Consider the following 12,058-nt stretch of genomic DNA (forward strand, 5'->3'; position numbering starts at 1 on the left):
AAGACAAAGAAACATTTCACATTGTAGACTGAAATATGTGTGCATAGAAATACATATTTTGTAGTTGCGATGAAGAGGGTACAGAAAAGGGCTCTGTAAGCATGAAACTGACACCGAACATGTGTCATTGGTTTAGTACAGTTGCTCAGTCCTGCCTTATCATTGCCTTTATTGCAACGAGGCAAACATTCACCTTTGGACAGGCTTCTTGCGCTCTGTGAAGTTCTGAGCTGAAAAAAAAAGTATCTTGTAAGAAGGAATGAAACTGCTCAGTTGGATTCGGGATTTCTTAGCCAAGAACAAGCTACATCCAGCACATTTCTCTCCAATTAATTCAGGGAGTTTGTAATTTTCTTAACCATTTATCACTCTCCATGCCATGCAATCTGCATTCTTAGGAGATGGTGGCTCTTTTCTTTTCTGGCAAAATATTTGTGAACTTGCAAATTACAAACAAAGGGGTAGATTTTCAGAGCCCTGCTCGCCTAAATCCGCCCAAAACCGGGCGGATTTAGGCGAGCAGGGCCCTGCGCGCCGGGAAGCCTATTTTACATAGGCCGCCCGGCGCGCGCAGAGCCCCGGGACTCGCGTAAGTCCCGGGGTTCTCGGAGGGGGGCGTGTCGGGGGCGTGTCGGGGGGCGGACCCGGTCGTCGCGGCGTTCCGGGGGCGTGTCGGCAGCGTTTTGGGGGCGGGTACGGGGCGTGGCTACGGCCCGGGGGCGTGGCCGCGCCCTCCGTACCCGCCCCCAGGTCGCGGCCCGGCGCGCAGCAGGCCCGCTGGCGCGCGGGGATTTACGTCTCCCTCCGGGAGGCGTAAATCCCCCGACAAAGGTAAGGGGGGGGTGTAGACAGGGCCGGGTGGGTGGGTTAGGTAGGGGAAGGGAGGGTAAGGTGAGGGGAGGGCAAAGGAAAGTTCCCTCCGAGGCCGCTCCGATTTCGGAGCGGCCTTGGAGGGAACGGGGGTAGGCAGCGCGGCTCGGCGCGCGCAGGCTATACAAAATCGATAGCCTTGCGCGCGCCGACCCAGGATTTTAGGGGTAGATTTTAAAAGAAGCGCGATCAGCCTACTTTTGCTTGCGCATCAGACTCAAGCAAAAGTACGCTGGATTTTAGTAGATACGCGCGGAGCCGCGCGTATCCACTAAAATCCTGGATCGGCGCGCGCAAGGCTATCGATTTTGTATAGCCTGCGCGTGCCGAGCCGCGCTGCCTCCCCCCGTTCCCTCCAAGGCCGCTCCGAAATCGGAGCGGCCTCGGAGGGAACTTTCCTTTGCCCTCCCCTCACCTTACCCTCCCTTCCCCTACCTAACCCACCCACCCGGCCCTGTCTACACCCCCCCCTTACCTTTGTTGGGGGATTTACGCCTCCCGGAGGGAGACGTAAATCCCCGCGCGCCAGCGGGCCTGCTGCGCGCCGGGCCGCGACCTGGGGGCGGGTACGGAGGGCGCGGCCACGCCCCCGGGCCGTAGCCACGCCCCGTACCCGCCCCCAAAACGCTGCCGACACGCCCCCGGAACGCCGCGACGACCGGGCCCGCCCCCCGACACGCCCCCGACACGCCCCCCTCCGAGAACCCCGGGACTTACGCGAGTCCCGGGGCTCTGCGCACGCCGGGAGGCCTATGTAAAATAGGCTTCCCGGCGCGCAGGGCCCTGCTCGCCTAAATCCGCCCGGTTTTGGGCGGATTTAGGCGAGCAGGGCTCTGAAAATCTACCCCTTAGTGGATACGCGCGGCTCCGCGCGTATCTACTAAAATCCAGCGTACTTTTGCTTGAGTCTGATGCGCAAGCAAAAGTAGGCTGATCGCGCTTCTTTTAAAATCTACCCCTGAATGTATAGATTTAGCAGGAGGAAAAAGCCCAGCACAGGGCACGGCTGGGGCAGGGCTTTCAGATTTGGCATCTTCGCCCCATAGTCAGCGCTCCTCTAAGCGGCTGAATTTGTTGACATGCAACCTCGAAAACAACATCTAATGGCATAAGTTTTGTGCGGTTAAATTTAACCGGATATTCAGCCACAGCTTTAGCTGGATTGCAGAGGCCGAATATCTGGCCAAAGTTAATTGGTGAAACTTGACTGTTTAACTTTACCCCTCATCTGCCCCCTATGTCTGAGAGCATGTGTTGCCCCTTCATTGCTTTTGTGTCTGGTGCCCTTCCTATCCATATCACATTCCCAGGGCAAGTTGGAGGGGGAGAGGGGCATGAGGACTCTGACATAGGCATTGATTTTTCGATCCACGTAGTCCACAAATATGTGTTTGCATTTGTCATCTCCTGAGAGCCTTTTCCTTTTTACCCCCATTTTCTATCTGACACGTCATGGGGCGAATGAGGATTCTCACAGGGGTTTGTTTTTTTTTTTTAAATCCGCCTATTCCACAGATCTGCACATGCACAATTACACCACCTAATTGCTTTGAGGTTTTGAATACGACACACACCAGATCACGACAGGGGGGTATTTTACAATCCACGTCTATTCACGGATTCAGGTATTCCACAGATGCGTGTGCGATCGTCTCTGCTCAGTAACATTTCAGTTTTGCATCTGATGCACATCATATTGTCTAGATATGTCAGGGGTTCGCAGTGATCCTGACAGGGGTAATTATTTTAATTATTTTCCATCCATGTATTACACAAATACAAACACACAATTTCCACTCCCCCCAATATCTTTTTGATTTTTCATCCACTCCTCCACCAAATGTTCAGGATATCTTTCCGAACAGAACAAGGCTCATGAAATTGCTGTGTGTGCGTGTTTGTCCTTGTTTCCAAGTTGCGTTTAGTGTCCTATCCACACCAAAATTTCAAGACATGGGGAAGCGAAAGGATCTCACCAATCTCTTCATTTTTTATCTGTGCATGCTTGAGAAAGCTCTTTTACTTCTAAGTGCAACTTCTTTTTAAAATTTGTCATCTACCAACATAAAAGCAAAAATAATTGTGTACCATCAATATAGCCAGTGTGCGTGGCCCGTGTCTTCATAAGTGATGCGGAGCACTGAAATGTGGAAGATGCAGGGCAAACTGTGGGCACTCAGCAGGTGGCTGTGTCGACCATCCGTGAGGAGCCCCATGCCAAGCAATAAAACCACAGTGCATGGAAGCGAGTGACCAAGGACTGCAACTCGCCTGTGGAAATCTGCAATTCTCTGTCTGAACTGTACACAGAGCAAAGAATAAGGTGAGTTTCTGAGTGTGCGGAACACTTCTGTTACCCCCACCCCGGTCTAGGGCCAGAAGGGCAGGGGCACGTGAGGGCCCAGGGCCAATCTTCTAACGTTTTACCACTTCGACATAGTCCAAGCGGGACAGGGTGCTTTCCAACTGGGGGGGGGTTGGCCAAGATGGCTGGTGCGATTCTCAGTTTGTTGCCCAGGATGTGAGTGCCAACAAAATTCTCTGGCGACTCAGACTGAGTGTCCAAAATGAAATCTTTATTGACAGAGTTCTTAAAAAGCACATCAGCACCATCCACACCAGTTCTTGACTTGAAAAAGGTCAAATTTACAGTTCTCCAATTTATCTGGGCGAGTGTCTCTCAGTGTAAGGCAGGGAAACTCTCATCCTCCATGGTTTAGACAAGCAAGGTTCCCAGTTGGGCAGGGTGTCCTTAGCTACGGCGTAAAACCCCTTCCAAAAGTACTGATTGATGAAAGGATTGCAGTCTTTTCACAGTTTCCCCTCCCAGGATGAAGTCTCCAATTGGGTGTCCTTAGAATAGAATTTTAGGTCCTATTCACAGTTCTCCCCTTCAGTGGTCTCCAGCAAATTTTTCTTAGGAAAAGTCCAGTAGCAGGGAACACAGCAGCTCTATACACTTCAGGCAGGAAGGATGGCTAAAAACGTCCTCTTGGAAACTCAGAAAAAATCTTCACTAAAGGGGCAAAAAGCAGAACTCCTCTGCAGCAGGTCACCACTTCGAATCTTCCCTAGCTCCTGATCTAACCATTTGTGGCTTAATTCCCTGCATACAAATTACAAATTTACATTAGTATGGGACAGACTTCAACTTTCATTTTTCAGCATCCTGATTTCTTTATCTTCTAGAGGATTGCAGACTACATTGTTTTGGAAATCTCTTGAAAGGAACATTTTATTATTGTTCCAAAGTCACGATCCTAGATCTTTTCAAAATTGGTTTGTCTGTTAGCCAGTTCTATAGGATATGTCGCCTTTGCTTAGATGAGTTTAAAACTGTAGAGTTTTATAATCAGGTTAAAGGTGCTGCCCCATGAATACAGAGGTACCATACCAAATTTAGTAGAAACAAATTTAAGTTTATTATTGCATATAAAAAAAACAATCCTGGGACCTCTGGAAGACATGAAGTATTAGCTCCATATTTACAGAGCTATTCCTGTGTGTTTTACCGTATGTTAGTGAGTGCTGGATTTTTATAGGCAAAACATACAATAATCCCTAATAGGAATCCATGAATGGGAGTATCACGTACCACATGTCTTGCGTTAAAACAAGATAAGTTGAATCTAAGTTGCCCTGTCCCACCTCCCACCTTGAGGCCCAATTAAGGCCTAGTTGAGACCCACGTGTCTGCCGCTTACTGTCAATTTTCTGTTAGTTCTTTTTCCTGTCAGTCTTTCATCTTCAGGGAAATCTCCAAGACTCTCTGATTTCACTGGGGCCCCTCAAGTCGAGACAGTATACTTTGAGAATATAACCTCGTCCATGTGCTCTTTGTGATCTCATGACCCTCCATCATATTGGAACAGCTCCAAATACAGTCCAGATGTCTCTCAGAGTCTATTCAAGCTAGGGTCAATCTGAGGTCTTCATGGCCAGAGTTTGTTACCCAGACTCCTTTGCAGCTTGGCCTAAGCCAGAATCTCTGTGTTGATTTCAGACTGCAAGCACACACATATATAATTTCCCTCCATTGCCACTTTCAAATGGCAAGAGTAGCACACCAAGGCATCAGAGAAGATGACAGGTCAGTGAAGATAGTCCACGGCAAGTCGGCCTAGAAGTGTATTCTAACAACTAACCCTTGGTTTGTATTGGATGTGTCAAGCAGAGTATGTGTCCCTCTAGATCTCTAAATTAAGTATGTGATACTCACATAGATGCACTCAGTCTTCAGGTAGCAAATGGCAGCATGAAAGGCTGAAGTTACAATGAAAGTCATTCAGTTCTGTCGTTGAACTGCAAGTATAAATGCATTATCATGACATTAGTCTTAAGCTTTAGCTTACATTTCATGAGCATAGAAGAACAGTATAAAATACCAAACAATTTGCAGAAAGAACAAATCATTCTTAAAGGGTACAGAGATAATAAGAGGCAGTCCGTTCTAGTGGATAAAGAAGAAAAGAAGGAAAACATAAGAGCAGTATAGGAAATATGGTTGCATATCCCTGTGACAGTAAGCCTCATTTATAATGGGTGAGTCTCCGCAAGGAGGATAATCTCATAACAAGCCCCAGAGATTAAAAAACATAAGACATGTTCTTGTCACAAGCAGAAATAGATAGATACAAAGGCCACACTACCAGAGAACATTTGTAGGAGGGTGTAAACAAACTCTAGGTAAATAACCTAATAGGTAGTGTTACAGGAAGAAGTGTTCAAAAAAGGATACATGGAAATCATAGTAGAAAGGGGATAACCAAATTCAGTATATTGGGTAAGGTTAGGAACAGGGGGAATAGGATATGAAAGACCAGCAATGTGATTACCATAAATGCAGGCTGCAAAAGGAGGAATAAGAGAAAAGACTTGCGCAGAGGCACCAACAGTGGGATAAGCAAGAGAATGCTAGAAATAGCTTACAGCAAGCAGAACAGCATGTATTTAACATATGCTGGCGTGGCAGAAATATATATCCCTCTTGAACCTTGAATTATCACTGAAACCACAAAATCCACAACAGGGACAGGAAGATCCAGAGAAAAAGACAGGTAGTCAAAGAATAAGGAATTCAAAGGAACATTTGATCCACACCAAGACATATCACACTGTCAAATGGCAAACAGTGGGACAGGGTGATTGATTAGTGTGATCAAACCAGCTTTCATAGATAAAAGTAAAGAAAGACATATTAGATAATAATTTAGCTCACCCAGCAAAGGAATGCATATAAGTATCAGAAGTTATAGAACTGGAAAATGCTACAAAACTTGGACTGTATGAGCTAATAGAAACTGCATAAATTCAGACTGTGGCATTAACTTGAAAATCTGAATAGTGGCATCTGCAAATAGGTACATGACTAGATATTAACTAGGTATTTCATGAAAATAATTTTGTGACAGTCAGTTAGCACTTGTCAAAGGTACATTGCCTCAGAAAACAAAAGAAACCAGATTCTAGATAAAACCACTCCCATAGAACAAGAAAACTCATAAAGCAAAGATCAGGTATAAATTGTATGCATTTCAGTCCATATAATGCAGGGTGCAAGATGACTTCTGTGGCAAAGGATGATTTCTGAAATCAATGACATATGGCGTATACAGTTCTCTCAGTTTCTGACATCGGAGCATAGCCTCTTAACTCATTGTTAAGTTAGATGCATATGTTATGGATTAAAGCATAATGTATAAGAGCAAAACAAATCAAATTAATCCATAAGAAAATGCCATCATGTCAATAACTCCCTGCATCTAGTAATCCCTATTACTAATCTGCATAATATTCCCACATTATTATAAAGCAACATGCAATAGTCCAAACCACAAACAACTTAAGTACTCAGACATTACATAAAAACATATATTTCACTGAACCAATTACATAAATTCATGCATTCATTCATTCTTCATTTGCAATGACACACAAAGACAGAGAACAAAGGACATACATTTGAGCTAAAACATTAGACCAAAAGTACTTTAAAATGTTTAGAAAATGATTGGATTGATCCAAAAAATAAAACAAAACTCAGAATTAGAATAGATCTATTAAAAAATGAAAAGGAATAAAACTGGGAAAAAATGTAATCTTCAAGCGTTACATCTCCCATGGCAGGAAGGCTGTCAATCTGGAAAATATAAGATCTTGTTACGACTGTCGCTGCCCGATGTCACCACTTTACCCTCCTTACCTCTCTGGTGACTCCTCCTGTGGTTGACGGACATTTGGCTGCCACGGCATCTGCCTGCTGTCCTCTCCGGCGTCCCTGGACCGTCTTGGGTGCTGCCTCCCGCCATGCTGTTCAGCTGCCTTAGGATGCGCGCGCTGCGTGTCCCTGCTTCAAGTACCTTCAGTGGCACGAACCTCAGGGGCGTCCCCCTGTGATGACATCATGCATCCAGGATACAAAAGGCCTGTGTGATTGCTAGCTAATCAAGTTAGCAAAGGTTTCTTAACGGATGGGTTTGCTCTCCGTACCTTGCAACTCTGCCTCCTTTGGACCTACTCTATTTGGTGTACCCGCTCCTCGGGGGCCTCTCTCTCTTTCTTATCTTTCAGGTCGCAGTCTGGAACTGGTACTCGCTCCTCGAGGGCCCATGTTCCTGGACTCACTACTTGGACTCCACTTCTGCCAGGAAGACACCGCTGCCTATAACATCTGTGAGTTACCATCTCTATCTCTCAGAGCTATTCCCTGGAACCAGGTACTCGCTCCTTGAGGGCCTGCCTTTACTCCAGCTCCTGTGTTCCAAACCGAGAGACTGCTGTGTGAGTACATTACCAACGAGGCTCTATTCCTGAACTCTGCATATCCTGCTACTACTCATAATCGGGCCAATACAGTACAGTGTGCTCCAGTGGAGCGCACTGTTAACCCGTCATTGGACGTGCATTTTTGACGCGCTAGCATTACCCATTATTCATGTTGATGGCCCTATTAGGTATTCCCGCGCGATTCAGAAAACAAAATGTGCAGCCAAGCCACACATTTTGCTTTCAGAAATTAGTGCCTATCTTTGGGTAGGTGCTAATTTCTTCGGGCACTGGGAAAGTGCACAGAAAAGCAGTAAAAACTGCTCTTCTGTGCACCCTCAGACTTAATATCATGGCGATATTAAGTCGGAGGTCCCGAAAGTTTCCAAAAGTTAAAAAAAAATAATTTTGAAGTCGGCCCGCAGCTGTCGGGTCGAAAACCGGATGCTCAATTTTGCCGGCGTCTGTTTTCCGAGCCCGTGGCTGTCAGTGGGCTTGAGAACCAACGCCGGCAAAATTGAGCATCGGCTGTCAAACCCGCTGACAGCCGCCGCACCTCCTTTTGCCTGTTTTTACTGCTGGACCTCATTTGAATAGAGAATCGCGCGCACAGGAGAGTGGCCTGTGCACACTCTCCCACAGACTTTACTGTATCGGCCCAAATATCAGTTCTCTGATTTACAACACAGCCATTGTGGGATCGCTATTCCAGAGCCTGAGGGATTATAAGCCCAACCGGGCTACTTTCCAGCTCACTACTGCAACCTCTGGTGGTTCACCAATCCTGAATAATAAAAGAACTAGTGTGTGTGTGTCTCCTACGCTGAGCCTGACCTGTGGCCCCTCATGGGACTTCCCCCGTGGGCATGGTCATCTGCCACAGGTCCAGGGATCCACCCAAAACCCTTACAAATACTAACAGATCTGGCATATGACACAATTAATGTAATAATTAAAGTGAAATGTTAAAGTGACATTACAGTTTCCTTGAAATTAAACATTTGGATATGCCTTAATTCAGCAAACAACAGTCATAAAGACTTTCCTGTCTCTATTGTTATACCTCTAGGAGGCACTACTACGAGTTGTGGTGTGAGAGCTGCTGGGACAAGATTTTAAAAAAGATAGAAGGGCTTTGTTTGTTATACTAGAAAGCTGTTATTTCCCTACTTTGCACAACCCTGGGCACACAGTAATATGCATTAGCCAAATCTAAGACTGTATACGAGGAATTTCTTTCAGGATTTGCTCTACATTCATCTGCAAAATGTCCAAATTTTCCACAATACCAACATTCAATACCTGTGCCCCTATCTGAATAAAAAAAACCCAATTCATTCCCTTTTTCTAGCTTTTTATAGACTTCACTGAGATATATCTATTATCATTAGGATATAACATAAGTTCTTTAATTAACAAATACTTCAGCATGGATTCTATGCATATAAGTTCTTTCTTTTTTTTGCCATCTGTGTAATTAAATAACTTATATCCTTAATCTATTTTCTTCCCTCTGACATATTACCATTGCATAACTAACTCACCGCACAACATCCCCTAACGTACCTTGACCATCAAACAACTTACAGTATCAAGCCAATAAAACCTCTTACAAGAAAACTCTTTCCATTCAGTTTAAAGGCAACATCTTTTTTTTCTCTCTCCAAAAAGGAGCAAAGTCCTAAGGGGGAGGGGTCAGCTTATTCCTACTGTTCCCGTAAAACAACGATCTACAGATTTTACTTTTACACTGCAATCAATAGTCTATTTAGTAACAAAGCATTTTACAAACCCACATCTAACAGAGCAAAGATCTTATTAACATATAAAAATAGATTCTCACGGACCGATAAAAATTGGATTCATCTTTTAAATCTAATCACAAAAACTACTGTGAACATTTCATCTAACTTATAAAGAAAGAAATTCTAGTCTGTTTTAACCACATGATTTGTTAATTATCAAGCAGCGAAGTCAAAGAGCAAAAGCCGTAAAAAAAACAAACTTTTCCACTCTATCAGATCTTTGTAGCAGCAATTACAAATTGCATGTTTTAACTCTTTCTGCTCAATACACAGCATCCATAGAATGCGAATACAGCTAATAGGGCTAAAATATCCAAATTTATAACAGTCATCTAACAAACATGCCAGTATGAGTCAGAACCAAAACATATCTTATATGCAGAGAAACTGAACAAAAAACCTCAAAGCCGTTGTTACCTTCCTGTAGTTTCTGTCCAAATTCAATACTAGCCATCAAGAGAAAGCCGACGAAACCAAACTTTTGTAAACAATCCACTAAATTAAATCCACTTTCTGTAGAAATCAACACATGTCTCCATAACTTTAACTCAGTCAGATTATAACTTCCACACAGACCCACTGCTTCTATGTGTACATACAAACAACTTTGAAATTTACAGAAGTCCCTCTTCAGAACAGTTAATTCTCCAGCTCTCAGTAAAGTTTCAAATGCTAAAAATTCCATGGCTATTGTAACTTGAAACTGCTGTAATTCATGCCGTGACAGCAGACTGCTCAGCCATGTGAGCAAGGCAAGATCTTAGAACAAAGAAATAAATGTTGCCGTCTTGAAACCCCTATATATTGTTTCCAGTGCAAACCTATTAACAACTATACAGGCAAACGATCCAGAAACACGCCTAATAAGTTTCCATAATCTAAACAAAACAAATCTAAACATCCCCACACCAAAATTAAACTAAATAGTGCACTTTTTTTTATTTACAATTGGCCAAAGAAATCTTACTTGCAAATAACAAAAATAATTCTACTTACAGAAATGTCTTTCGCTAATGCGAGCATTGCCATCTTTGCGAGTACTACTGTCTTCCGGGAATTATTTTATCAATAAACAGCCATCCAAGAATCTTCCTGGGAATTACTTCTGCTGAATAAGCAGACATTCAGACCTCCTGATCTGGGTACCTTCCTTCGGACTTAGCCAATAATGTCCAAGAACTAGTATTGGGTCTGAAGCTGCCAGCAGATTCAAACACAAGACTCCATAAAGTACAGTAGCTGCAGTTACTGTCAGTTCCCCTGCATCTCCACCAAATGTAGAGTTTTTAAATCAGCTTAAAGGTGCGGTCCTATGAATACAGAGGTACATACCAAATTTAGTAGAAACAAATTTAAGTTTATTATTGCATATAAAAAAAATAAACAATCCTAGGACCTCTGGAAGACATGGAGTAGTAGCTCCATATTTACAGAGCTATTCCTGTGTGTCTTACTGTATGTTAGTGAGTGCTGGCTTTTTATAGGTAAAACATACAATAATCCCTAATAGGAATCCATGAATGGGAGTATCACGTACCACGTGTCTTGTGTTAAAACAAGATAAGTTGAATCTAAGTTGCCCTGTCCCACCTCCCACCTTGAGGCCCAATTAAGGCCTAGTTGAGACCCACCTGCCTGCCGCTTATGGTCAATTTTATGTTAGTTCTTTGTCCTGTCAGTCTTTCTTCTTCAGGGAAATCTCCAAGCTTCTCTGATTTCACTGGGGCCCCTCAAGTCGAGACAGTATCCTCTGAGAATGTAACCTTGTCCATGTGCTCTTTGTGACATCATGACTCTCCATCATATTGGAACAGCTCCAAATGCAGTCCAGATGTCTCCCAGAGTCTATTCATGCTAGGGTCAATCTGAGGTCTTCATGGCCAGAGTTTGTTACCCAGACTCCTTTGCAGTTTGGCCTAAGCCAAAATCTCTATGTTGAGTTCAGACTTCAGGCACACACATATATCAAAACGCAAGCAATAACTCTTGTAAATCAGTTCAGAGAGCGCAGTTGTCCTATGAGTGCTATCAAGGCAGCCTATTGGAGGGCGCTTTATTGGGATAGGGGAGGATTATTAAGTATAAATCGTGGCTTGATTAAAGCAAATCAGTGTGTGTTCTCCCTACACTAATAAATCTTCTACTGTTACTGCAATGCACTGGCTCATTTTAGCTATGCACCAGTGTTTTTCTACTATTGCATATACATGAGTTGTAAATTCCACCTTACCGCCTAACACTTCTGAGGATGTTAACCTGGGTTGGGCCACTGGCTGTGTCAATCATGCAATTTTTGTAAGTCAGTCATCACCTTTCACCTTTTTTTGATTTAAGTTTTGGTTTGTGGTGAATATGATTTGTTCTTCATTTTTTGTTTAGTTCGCTGAGGGCAGCACGTTTCATGGTATTCAAGCAACTTTGGTGCTCAGTCAAAGGCTTCCAAATCAGCCAATATATCAATCAGTGGCAAATGTATGTTTAACATGAAAATCAGTGGTTGGATGAGCTGACATTACTGAAGTCATTTCTGGTTTGTTCTAGGTTCCCCTGGGGCAGCAGCTATGCCAAATATTGGTGTTGGGACCTTCAGTTTTCCAAGTGGTTGAAAATATTTAAGT

At 43.9% G+C, this 12,058-nt stretch overlaps 1 long non-coding RNA gene across 1 annotated transcript; it reads right to left on the bottom strand.

Annotated features, from left to right (window-relative positions):
* Positions 1–3,438: 3,438 nt before the first annotated feature.
* LOC115088781 lies at positions 3,439–7,119 on the bottom strand. The gene is made up of 3 exons (XR_003855871.1): positions 7,073–7,119; positions 5,090–5,172; positions 3,439–3,976 (listed from the first exon to the last, which is right to left on the bottom strand). It is a non-coding gene; the product is annotated as an uncharacterized LOC115088781 (long non-coding RNA).
* Between the last annotated feature and the right edge of the window lie 4,939 nt (positions 7,120–12,058).

The sequence above is a fragment of the Rhinatrema bivittatum genome, chromosome 3, assembly GCF_901001135.1.
Source record: "Rhinatrema bivittatum chromosome 3, aRhiBiv1.1, whole genome shotgun sequence".
In the NCBI taxonomy this organism is placed as follows: domain Eukaryota; kingdom Metazoa; phylum Chordata; class Amphibia; order Gymnophiona; family Rhinatrematidae; genus Rhinatrema; species Rhinatrema bivittatum.